Source organism: Prionailurus bengalensis, chromosome A2 (genome assembly GCF_016509475.1).
Source record: "Prionailurus bengalensis isolate Pbe53 chromosome A2, Fcat_Pben_1.1_paternal_pri, whole genome shotgun sequence".
Taxonomy (NCBI): Eukaryota; Metazoa; Chordata; class Mammalia; order Carnivora; family Felidae; genus Prionailurus; species Prionailurus bengalensis.
In genome coordinates, this window is record NC_057348.1 from 1,162,238 (window position 1) to 1,174,339 (window position 12,102).

The window sequence follows — 12,102 nt, forward strand, 5'->3', positions numbered from 1 at the left end:
TGGCTCAGTTGGTTGAGCCTCGGACTTCAGCTCAGGTCATGATCTCACGGTCTGTGAGTTCGAGCCCGTGTCGGGCTCTGTGCTGACAACTCGGAGCCTGGAGCCTGCTTCTGATTCTGTGTCTCCCTCTCTCTGCCCCTTTCCCGCTCATGCTCTGTCTCTCTCTGTCTCTCAAAGATGAATAAGCGTTAAAAAAAAAAGTTTTAATGAATTGATTAGAAGTAAATAAAATTTGGGCTGCCTGGGTGGCTCAGTTGGTTAAGCCTCTGACTCTTGATTTTGGCTCAGGTCATGATCTTGTGGTTCCTGGGATCGAGCCCTGCATTGGGCTCTGGCAGTCTGCTTGGGATTCTCTGTCTCCCTCTCTCTCTGCCCCTCCCCTGCTCACGTGCCTGAGTGCACACACTCTCTTTCTCTGTCTCTCAAAAATAAAAAATAAACACTAAAAAAGTAAATAAAATTTAAAATTCAGTTCTTCAGTTGCAAGGACCCATTTCAAGTGTTCAAGAGCCACAGGGCAGCTGGTAGCTCCCAGATGATACAGATAGAGAATGTGTCCATCGCCCAGAAAGTTCAAGAAGCATCGACCTAGCCAGTGAGCTCCAAGAGGAAAGGTATCTGTGTCTGTTTTGTTCCTGGTTGTATTTCCAGTGCCTGAGTCAGGTTTTAACATTCAGTAAGTGCTCAATAAATGCTGATGAAAGGAGAGAAGGGAGGGTGGGAGGGGAGGAAAAGAATTCTCCTTCTCAGGATCTAAGCAAATAACACAGAAAGAGGGCGGCTAATTCTGCCCATAGCTGTCCATCCCTGCATTAGTTACAACGGTGAAGCACATAACAACATCCTCAAAGCGTAGCAGGCGACAGAATAAAAAAAAATCGTGGTCTACTCTTGATTTCAACATTAAAAAAAACAGGGGGCGCCTGGGTGGCGCAGTCGGTTAAGCGTCCGACTTCAGCCAGGTCACGATCTCGCGGTCCGGGAGTTCGAGCCCCGCGTCAGGCTCTGGGCTGATGGCTCAGAGCCTGGAGCCTGTTTCCGATTCTGTGTCTCCCTCTCTCTCTGCCCCTCCCCCGTTCATGCTCTGTCTCTCTCTGTCCCAAAAATAAATAAACGTTGAAAAAAAAATTAAAAAAAAAATTAAAAAAAACAAAACAAGCAAAAATGCAGCCCTGTGATATGGAGACCAATACAAGGCTCTTTGGGTTTTGTTTTTTATTTGTTTGCTTGTTTACTTATAAAACATTTTTTAATGTTTATTTATTTTTGAGAGACAGACAGAGCGCAAGCAGGGGAGGGGCAGAGAGAGAGACACACACAGAATCCGAAGCAGGCTCCAGGCTCCGAGCCATCAGCACAGAGCCCGACGCGGGGCTCGAACCCACAAACCGCAAGATCCTGACCTGAGCTGAAGTCGGACGCTTCCCCGACCGAGCCACCCAGGCGCCCCTGTTTGCTTGTTTTTAATATTTTATCTTTACTTGCATTTATATAGGAAATATACTTGCATGGTTCAAAATAAAGGGTCTGGGAGACAACGCATAAAGTGTCCTGCTTTCGGTCCTGTCTCCCAGGACAAGGATGATCCCATCCCAAAGCAGCCAATGTTCAGTTGCTTCTATTTCTGTCCTGGGAAATCTATGCATCTGTGTGCACCTGGGAGCAGGTGCAAAGGGATCCTCCCTCATTTTTAAAAACTCTTAAACACGCATAGTAGCCTTCAGCCAACCCTGCACGGGTGGTCACTTCTGCCTTGGCCCAGCCGCCACCTTCTCGTGCAACCCCCAGGCTGGTCCACCGCTTGGGGACTCCCATCCCCTCCTGATGAACATGCGTGTTGTTTCTGGTGTGGCATTTCACACTCGTGGGCGGGGACCAGCCGGGAAGATCCCTGGAGGCAGAGGATTCCAGGGAGAAGGTCGAAGGTCCAGGAAATGAAGAACCCACAGGTCCCCATCTGAGAAAAACACGCCGCCATGAGAACGGCCAGCAGTGCAGGGAGATGAAATTTCTGGTGGCCGTTTTCTGTTCTTTGCACTCTGGTGTGGCTTTTGAGTTTGTTTGGGTCTTGCTTGGCAGAGGATAGGTTTGACTGTTATGATCAGGCGGAGGCTGAAATAAAATGAAATGGCTTAAAGAAGACTGGCCGTTAAAAAAATTAAAGTTGGGGGGCGCCTGGGTGGCTCAGTCGGTTGAGCACCCGACTGCGGCTCAGGTCATGATCTCACAGCTCGCGAGTTCGAGCCCCGCGTCGGGCTCTGTGCTGACAGCTCGGAGCCTGGGGCCTGCTTCCGATTCTGTGTCTCCCTCTCCCTCTGCCCCTAACCCACTCACATTCTGTCTCTGTCTCTCTCAAAAATAAATAAACATTAAAAAAATTAAAAAAAAAATAATGTTGGGGCCCCCGGGTGGCTCAGTTGGTTAAGTGTCCGACTTCAGCTCAGGTCACGATCTCGCGGTTTGTGAGTTCAAGTCCCGCGTCAGGCTCTGCGCTGACAGCTTGCCCGGGGCCTGGAGGCTGCCCTTGGAGGCTACTTCTCTCTGCCCCTCCCCTGCTCACACTCTCTCTGTCTCTCTCAAAAATGAATAAACATTACAATTTTTTTTTTTTAATTAATGTTTAGACTTCTTGGCATCTGCCCAAGAGTGAGAGCAGGGACTTGAACCGGGGAACACACCTGCCACAAAAGTTAGGACGTCCTGCCACCTGCCACCACGTGGAGGGACCCGGAGGACACTGTATGCAGTGACAGGAGCCAGACAGAGAAGGACACGTCCTGCGTGACCCCACGCACAGGGGGTCCCCAGAGGAGTCCCATCCACAGAGACAGAAAGCAGATGGTGGGAGCCAGGGGTGGGGCAGGGGGCGGGGAGTCCGTGCTTCATGGGGACAGGGTCTCGGTCTGGGGAGATGGAAAGTTCTGGAGATGGATGGTGGGGGCGGCTGCACCACAGTGTGAGTGCACCTGATGCTGCTGAGCTGTGTGCTTGGAAAGGGTTCAGATGGTGAAGTTGATGTTATGTGTATTTAACCACAATAAAGTAGATAAATACAAGTTTATGGAGCCACGAGGTGTGGGGAGAGCCCCAGATGTTCAGGGCGACACCAGCTTCAGGGGGCTGGGACCTGTGCAGTCGCCCAGAGCCTCAGGCTCCGAAGGGTCCCACTCGTGGTTTATTGCTCTGTGGCTGCTGTCTTGAAATCCCTACTGATTTTTGAGCAAAAAAATTGCATTTTGAAATGTTCAAAATTTTCATTTTGGACTGCGATCTGCAAATTACGTGGCCGCTCCTGGTTTGTGGAATGGACAGGGAAGCCCAAATTCCGGGTCTGGGGCCCTAGAAACACCCCAACTTGCAAGTCTGTCTTTACCCGACCCTGAGAGGACAGAGCGAGCGAGACCCAGTCAGGAAGTGGGCTCCTGACAGGGGTGAGGAAGGAAGTGGGGGGTGACTTAAAATAGCACCACTCACCCAGCTGCCTAGGGGTGGGGTGGGGAGGGGGGGCTACACAGGAGGGGGCACCGGGAGGCCAGGGACTTCCCAGGAAGCCTCTCCTGGGAATCCAGCCCTCTCCTTCTCTCAAGTTGGCCAGACTCCTCACCCCTGCCCCACCCATGCCTCCTGTCCCTCCTGGGCCTCCTGTCCCTCCTGTCCCACTGCCCCTCCTGCCCCTCCTGCCGCCCCTCCTGTCCTCTGTCCCTCCTGTCTGTCCCACTGCAGGAGTAGGGCTTGGAAGCAGAGAAGGAGGTGCTGGGAGGAGCCCCTGGGAGCTTGTATTAGTCGGGGTTCTCCAGAGAAACAGAACCACAGGACATATAAGAATATGAGAATGCAGCGGGCGCCTGGGTGGCTCAGTTGGTTAAACGTCCAACTTCAGCTCAGGTCATGGTCTCATGGCTCGTGGGTTTGAGCCCCACGTCGGGCTCTGTCCTGACAGCTCAGAGTCTGGAGCCTGTTTCAGATTCTGTGTCTCCCTCTCTCTCTGCCCCTCCCCCGTTCTTGTTCACATTCATTCTCTCTCTCTCTCAAAAAAAAAAAAAAAAAAAAAAAGAACATGAGAACAGCTCTACGGACAGGGACTTACTATGAGGAATTGGACCGTGCAGTTATGGAGGCTGGAAGTCCCATGATCTGTCATCCACAGGCTGGGGACCCGGGAGGGGCTCGTGGTGTGGGTCCCAGGCCGGGGCTCAGCCCCAGTGCCCAGGCAGAAGACACAAATTCTCCCTCCCTTCACATTCTTTCGAGTTCAGGTCCGTGACCGACTGGAGGATGCCCACTCAGCAGGGGGTGGTGCCTCTGCTCTGCTGAGGCCACCAACACGCGTCATAATCTCATCCAGAAACATCCTCGTAGACACACCTGGAAATAACATTTAGACAATGAAGATATGCCTTAGAAAGTAGCGTGCATGTATCTCACCTGCATAGCTTAGTCAAAGTACACACGCACAGGCCGAGCTAGGCAGGCAGCACGAAGGGGTGGGGTTGCCGGGGCCTGGGGAGGGTGGGCACGGGTGGGGCATAGGGCAATTTTAGGGAGTGAAACAACTCTCTGGTGCGGACGTGTCTATAACACGGGTGGGGGAGCTGGTCACACCCCCTGTCTCCTAGAGCTGGAGGGTCTGAGATCAGGGTGTCTGCCGTTTTCTCCTGAGGTCGCTCTCCTCGGTGTATGGATGCTGTCTTCTCCCAGTGTCCCCACCAGGGTCGTCCCTCCGTGTGCCTCTGTGTCCCCGTCTCCTCTTGTTATGAGAACACCGGTCACACTGGATCAGGGCCGCCCTCGTGACCTCGTTTTAATGTAATCACCTCTTTAAAGATTCCGTGTTTAAACAGTCACATTCTGAGCTCTTGGCAGGTTCAAGGTATAAATGGGGGGGGGGGCGCAGTTAGGTCCATAACAGGTGCTTATCTATCCAGGAGTTGATTTGTGTGGTCAGAGAATATGCATGAATACAGCTTTAACGGAAACTGCCGAAGGGTTTTGCAAAGTGCCGGCACTCTCTGGCTCTCTTGGCTTCTCCTCAGTGAACCTCTGAGTTCACCAAACTCCAACCTGCAGGATCTTGTCCCTGCTTTGACTATGCTGAGCCAGGCTCCGCCTCAGGACCTTTGCACTGGCTGTTCCCCATGCATGGAATGCTCTCCCACAGAAAACATTGCATTGTTTGGGGCTCTGGGAAGGTGTCACCTCCATAGAGATGTCTTCCCTGACCACTTCATGTACCTTAGCCTTTCAGTCCCTGTGAAGGCCACACCTGCCTCCAGCCCTCCGCAGAATACTCACCCCAACGGCACGACCTCTCCCTTCTTTTGTCCTCCTTGACTGTCATCTGTCCCCTTCCATTGCTCAGGAGCTCTGCTGGGCAAGGATCAAGTCTGTTTTCCAGAGCCCTGTGTCTAGAGCCCAGGAAAGGAGCTGGTGCATAGTAGGTGTTCAATAATCATTGTCACCTCCACATCTTGAGTCATCAGGGAAATGCAAACCCAAAGCATACTGAGATGATTCTTCACACCTGCTAGGACAGCTACCTTCAAAAAAGACAGGCCATCGGGGTGCCTGGGTGGCTCAGTCGGTTGGGCGTCCGACTTCGGCTCAGGTCATGATCTCGCAGTTCGTGAGTTCAAGCCCTGCATCGGGATCTGTGCTGACGGCTCAGAGCCTGGAGCCTGCTTCGGATTCTGTGTCTCCCTCTCTCTCTGACCCTCCCCTGTTCATGCTCTGTCTCTCTCTGTCTCAAAAATAAATAAACGTTAAAAAAACAAAAAAAAAGGCCGTAGCAAGTGCTGGTGAGGGTATGGACACGTCAGAACACTCGCACACAGGCAGGTGGAGGTACGAAACGGTGTAGCCGCTGCGGAAAACAGGCCGGCCGCTCCTCCGAGGGTTAAACACGGAGTTGCCATCCGATCCAGCGAATGAAAGCACATGTCCGCACACAAACTTGTGCACACGTGTTCCCAGAAGCACTACTTACAATGGCCAAGAAGTGGACGCAGCCCAAATGTTCACCCTTTGATGAACGGAATGTGGTCCAGCGCGTTGGAATAGTATGCAGCTGTAAAACGGAGCGGCATGCTGGCACACAGAGGGGGTGAGCCCTGAGAACATCGCACTCAGTGAAAGGAGACACAAAGGGACAGATGCTGTGTGTCCCACTCACACGAAATGTCCAGAAGGAGAAAATCCATAGAGTCAGGGGAATTGGTGGGTGCCAGGGGTCTGGTGTGGAGGGTGACTGCTGATGCAGTCTTTTCGGAGAGATGAAAATGTTCTGAAATACATTATGGTCACGGATGCACAGCTCTGCGAATGTACTAAAAATCACTGAAGTGTACACACTTTAAATTTTTTTTAACGTTTATTTATTTTTGAGACAGAGAGAGAGCATGAACGGGGGAGGGGCAGAGAGAGAGAGAGGGAGACACAGAATCCGAAACAGGCTCCAGGCTCGAAGCCGTCAGCACAGAGCCCGATGCGGGGCTCGAACTCACGGACCGCGAGATCGTGACCTGAGCCGAAGTCGGACGCTCAACCGACTGAGCCCCCCAGGCGCCCCTGAACTGTACACTTTAAATGGGTGAATTTTTTGGTAAGTTTTTATTTATTTAAGTAATCTCTACACCCAGCGTGGGGCAGGAGCTCACCACCGAGATCAAGAGCCGCACGCTCCACTGACAGAGAAGCCCGGGGCCCCTAAATGGGTGAATTGTATGGTATGTGAATTCTATCTTATACAGATGTTGCAGAAATTGATAATTGTGTCTAATTACTTAATTTTTTAAGTTTATTTATACATTCTGGGAGAGAGAGAGAGAGAGAGAGAGAGAGAGCAAGCGAGCAGGGAAGAGGCAGAGAGAGGGCAAGAGAGCGAATCCAAAGCAGGACACAGGGCTCAAGCCCACCAACCGTGAGACCATGACCTGATCCAATATGAAGAGTCACGTGCTTAACCGACTGGGTCACCCAGGTGCCTCTAATTACTCAATTTTTGAATATAAGGCCAGAGGAGCCAGGTCCCCTCCCTCTCCATCCCCTGAAGGTCAGTAATGACTCTGACCCCAGCATCAGAGTTCCCCAAATGTGGATCCACAGAACTCACTTGCCTATGACCCTTTCTGTAGAGCTGGGACCTGGGTCAAGAGAGCAAGAAGCTCAAGTTGGGCCCCAAATTTACAAGACGCAAAAACAAAAACAAAACAGTCATGGAGGTAAATACTATTTTTTTTTTTTTTTTTTTTGAGACAGAGAGAGACAGAGCATGAACGGGGGCGGGGCAGAGAGAGAGGGAGACACAGAATCGGAAGCAGGCTCCAGGCTCTGAGCCATCAGCCCAGAGCCTGACGCGGGGCTCGAACTCACGGACCGCGAGATCGTGACCTGGCTGAAGTCGGACGCTTAACCGACTGAGCCACCCAGGCGCCCCTGTAAATACTATTTTATTGGAATATATTTAAAAACCAAAGGTAATGCAAAAACAACAACAACAACACCCCACAGTGTTGAAGATAACATTAAAAAAATATTTTTTACATTTATCATTCATTTTTGAGAGACAGGCTCTGAGCTGTCAGCAGAGTCCGACGCGGGGCTCGAACCCCAAAAGGACAAGATCACGACCTGAGCGGAAATCGGAGGCAGAGGTAACATGTTAAATAAAAGCGGGTAGCAGGGACCGAGTTGCTTCGTCTGAGAAAGGAAAAGTGGTGGCGGCTGAGGACCCGCAGACTCACCTCCAGGCAGGCCCGTCCGGCGGTGGGCGGGGCGCTCTGCAAGCCCCGCCCCCCACCATAGCCGCAGCCCCGCCCCTGTCCCCACCCAGCCGGCGCCGAGCCAGGGCTTGCCTGCAGGCGCAGATCCCGGGCAGCGCCCTGGAGGCCCCGCCCCAGCCCGTCCATCACTCGCCGCTACACGCCTCTCGGCCAATAGGACCTGGCTACCGCTGCCTGATGGCCAATAGAAATTGCTCTTCCAGGGCGGGGGCGGGATGTGGCGCAAGTCCCTCCCCGTAGCTTCGGGGCCACGCGGGCTCCACGTTGGGACGTAGAGGACCGAGCTGTGGGGGGGTACAGGGGCAAGGGGATTCTTCCAACCTCTGACGCGGGGCACTGCCTTCTCCTGAGGAAGGGCCCCTATTGCCCCAAGTAGATATCGCCAAGTCGGAGAAGAGCCTCCGTTTTACGGGGCGGGGTCTGCCGCCGAATAGACCCTCCCGCCCCCCACCCCAGACCCGGGGTTTGGGTCTCTCCTTGGCCTGGCTTGTCCCTGTCTTTGCAACAGCCGAAGGCGAATGGGTGCTGTCATCATTCCAAATTACAGGTGGGGAAACTGAGGCTCGGAGCCCCAGGACCCTAGTCCAGGGTCCCTCACCATGGTTAGTACATCGTGGGCTCTGGGGCAGGATTTCTTAACTTTGGCACTATTGGCACTTGGGGTGGATGATTCTTGCTTATGTGGGATTCAGCAGCATCCCTGGCTCCCACCCACTCTATGCCAGGAACACCCCTAGTCGTGAGGACCACGGACATCTCCAGACATTGCAAACGTGGGGGAGCAAAGTTATTGATTCTCGGGGCCTGGTTCTCAAAGTCAAGAGCACTGGAACCCCCGGGGGGGGGGCAACCCAGAATTCTGATTCGGCGGGTCTGGGTCAGGGCCCAAGAGGCTGCATTTCTAAAGGAGTTCAGGTTGTACCTGGTGTCGCTGAGAGGCCTGCTACCAACAAGCCACCCCTGCTTCGCTGAGTGACCTGGAGGAGGCAAGGCCCCTCAGATGGGGGGGGGGGCGAGGCTGTGGGTGCGGATGCTTTAGGGAGCCCTCAAATAACTGCACAGCTTATCAGGACTGAGGCCAGGGATGCAGACATGCTGCCTTTAGTAGGTGAGTGAGACGGTGCCCACGCGATTCTTAGCGGTTGGGGAGGCTACACGGGGCTCTTAAGGGGATGTGTGAGCGATCCCGTCTGTCTTGTTTTGTTTCTTTTCAAAACTATTTATTTATTTTTGGGAGAACACAAGCGGAAGAGGAGCAGAGAGAGGGGGACAGGGGATCTGAAGTGGGCTCTGAGCTGACAGCACGGACCCCCCCAATGTGGGGCTTGAACTCACAAACCGCGAGATCATGATCTGAGCTGAAGTCAGACATTCAACCGACTGAGCCACCCAGATGCCTCTACTTTTTAAAATTTTTTTAAAGATGGATTAATGATTTTGAGGCCTTTTAAAAAAGTTTAGTTATTTATTTTGAGACAGAGAGCGAACAACAGGGCAGAGAGAGAGAGAGAGAGAGAGAGAGAGAGAGAGAGGGAGGGAGAGAAAGAATCCCAAGCAGGCCCCAAGCTGTCAGCACAGAGCCCAATGTTGGGCTCGATCTCACCAACTGTGAGATCATGACCTGAGCCGAAACCAAGAGTTGGATGCTAACCAACTGAATCACCAGGTGCTTCTGTTTTCTCTTTATTTATTTTATTTTATTTTATTTTTTTATTTAAAAAAATTTTTTTTTCAACGTTCATTTATTTTTGGGACAGAGAGAGACAGAGCATGAACGGGGGAGGGGCAGAGAGAGAGGGAGACACAGAATCGGAAACAGGCTCCAGGCTCTGAGCCATCAGCCCAGAGCCCGACGCGGGGCTCGAACTCCCGGACCGCGAGATCGTGACCTGGCTGAAGTCGGCCACTTAACCGACTGCGCCACCCAGGCGCCCCTCTTTATTTATTTTTAATATTAAAAAAAATTTTATTTTGGGGGTACCTGGGTGGCGCAGTCGGTTAAGTGTCTTGACTTCCGCTCAGGTCATGGTCTCACGGTGCATGAGCTCGAGCCCCGCGTCGGGCCCCAAGCTGACAGTTCACAGCCTGCTTGGGATCCTCTCCCTCTCTCTCTGCCCCTCCTCCAATCATGCTCTCTCTCTCTCTCTCTCTCTTTCTCCCTCAAAAATAAACATTAAAATTTTTTCTAAAAAAATGTAAAATAAAAATTTAAAGTAAAAATGTATTTATTTAAAATAATTTTAGTTGATTCATCTTAAATACATAATTTTAATTAATTAATTAATTTTATTAATTTAATTGATGAATTTATTTTTGAGAGCCCCCCTCTTGGGCTCAGCGCTACCCTTAGCATGCAGACTCTGTGCTGACTTTTGTGAGAAGGATTTGGGCGGGCGGGGAGAGGTCTCCTTTGGTTTTTCCCACTCAGACTGGAGTTTTTTGTGTTGATGCAGGGATGCGTTTTACAGGCCACGTGTCTGCAACAGCCTGACCGCAGTATCCCCTGAGGGAGGGGGCCTCGCACCGCAGACAGGTGGTTTGGGCGAGAGGATTTCAGAGAAGCTGCCCATTCCTGTCCTGGAAGGCGATGGAGGTGGCACGGAGACAGGACGTAGGAAGGCAAAGATGACTTCTTTTTACCCTGTATGTCTTTCTTTGTTTTGCCTTTGGAGGTGAATTTCACATAAGATAAAGTTAGCTGTTGGGGCGCCTGGGTGGCGCAGTCGGTTAAGCGTCCGACTTCGGCTCAGGTCACGATCTCGCGGTCCGGGAGTTCGAGCCCCGCGTCGGGCTCTGGGCTGATGGCTCAGAGCCTGGAGCCTGCTTCCGATGCTGTGTCTCCCTCTCTCTCTGCCCCTCCCCTGTTCATGCTCTGTCTCTCTCTGTCTCAAAAATAAATAAAACGTTAAAAAAAAAATTTAAAATAAAAAAAAGTTAGCTGTTTTAGAGGGTCCCGTTCAGTGGTGCAGAGAGCACATGCATGCACACTGTTGCACACGCATCAACTCTTATCTTGTCATAGAACATTTTTATCACCCCAGAAGGAAATCCCATACCCCTTTGCAGCCCCTCGCCACTGCCCCTCCCCCAGCCCCTGGCTCCCAGTTTGTACTATGTACATTCTATTTATGTATTTATTTATGTATTTAATGTTTATTGATGGGGGGGGGTGCAGTGACAGAGGAAGACACAGAATCTGAAGCAGGCTCCAGGCTCTGAGCTGTCAGCACAGAGCCTGACACAGGGCTGGAACCCACGAACTGTCAGATCATGACCTGAGCTGAAAGCAGGCACTTCACCAACTGAGCCACCCAGATGCACCCCCCCCAAATTGTTTAAAAAAATTTTTTTTTAATGTTTTTATTTATTTTTGAGACAGAGAGAGACAGAGCATGAGCAGGAGAGAGAGAGGGAGACACAGAATCCGAAGCAGGCTCCAGGCTCTGAGCCGTCAGCACAGAGCCTGATGCGGGGCTCGAACTCACGGACTGTGAGATCATGACCTGAGCTGAACTCGGTTGCTTAAGCGACTGAGTGCCCCATACATTGTTTTAAATAATAAAAAAATAGGCAGAAAAATACATTGAGGAGTTTCATTTGTTACATGCAGAAAATCTAGTCTTTGCTTTTAATATGCCTATCAAACACCATGAAAATTTTTTAAAAAATCAGCAAAAGGGGCTCTACATGAGTCTGAGGGACACCTCCAGGGGTGGAGAGATCTGTGTAACAAAAAACATGGAGCACCTGCGTGGCTCAGTCAGTTAAGCTTCTGACTTCAACTCAGGCCATGAGCTCACCATTCATAGATTCTAGAGCCCCGTGTCAGGCTCTGTGCTGACAGTCAGAGCCTGGAGCGTGCTTCTGATTCTGTGTCTCCCTCTCTCTCTGCTCACACTCTTGTTTGTCTCTCTCTCAAAAATGAATAAACGTTAAAAAAAAAAAAAAGCCCGAACACTAAAGGACATATTAATCTGAGTTTTTATTTGTAAGAGAAAAAGGAAAGTGACCAGCTGTGAGCAGCATTGTTTCCTGGGATGTTGTTTTCACCAGGAATAAACGCGGACATCACGATGCTTTGCAAACTAAGAAAAACACCTGCGGATTGATTCTCAGGGCCCCGCAGGGTTGAGGGACATGGTGGCAGCTAGGGTTCTGCCCTGCAGCCACCCCCTCCGTGGATAGACATCTGACAGATGGGGGGGGGGGGGTTCCTTGGTTCTTGCAGGAAGTAAGCATACAGAAAATGGAATTCCAATACCCCCCCCTCCCCCGCCCAGGGTGCTTTTAGAGTTGTATTTTTCTCTTTACTCAGCAACGGGGT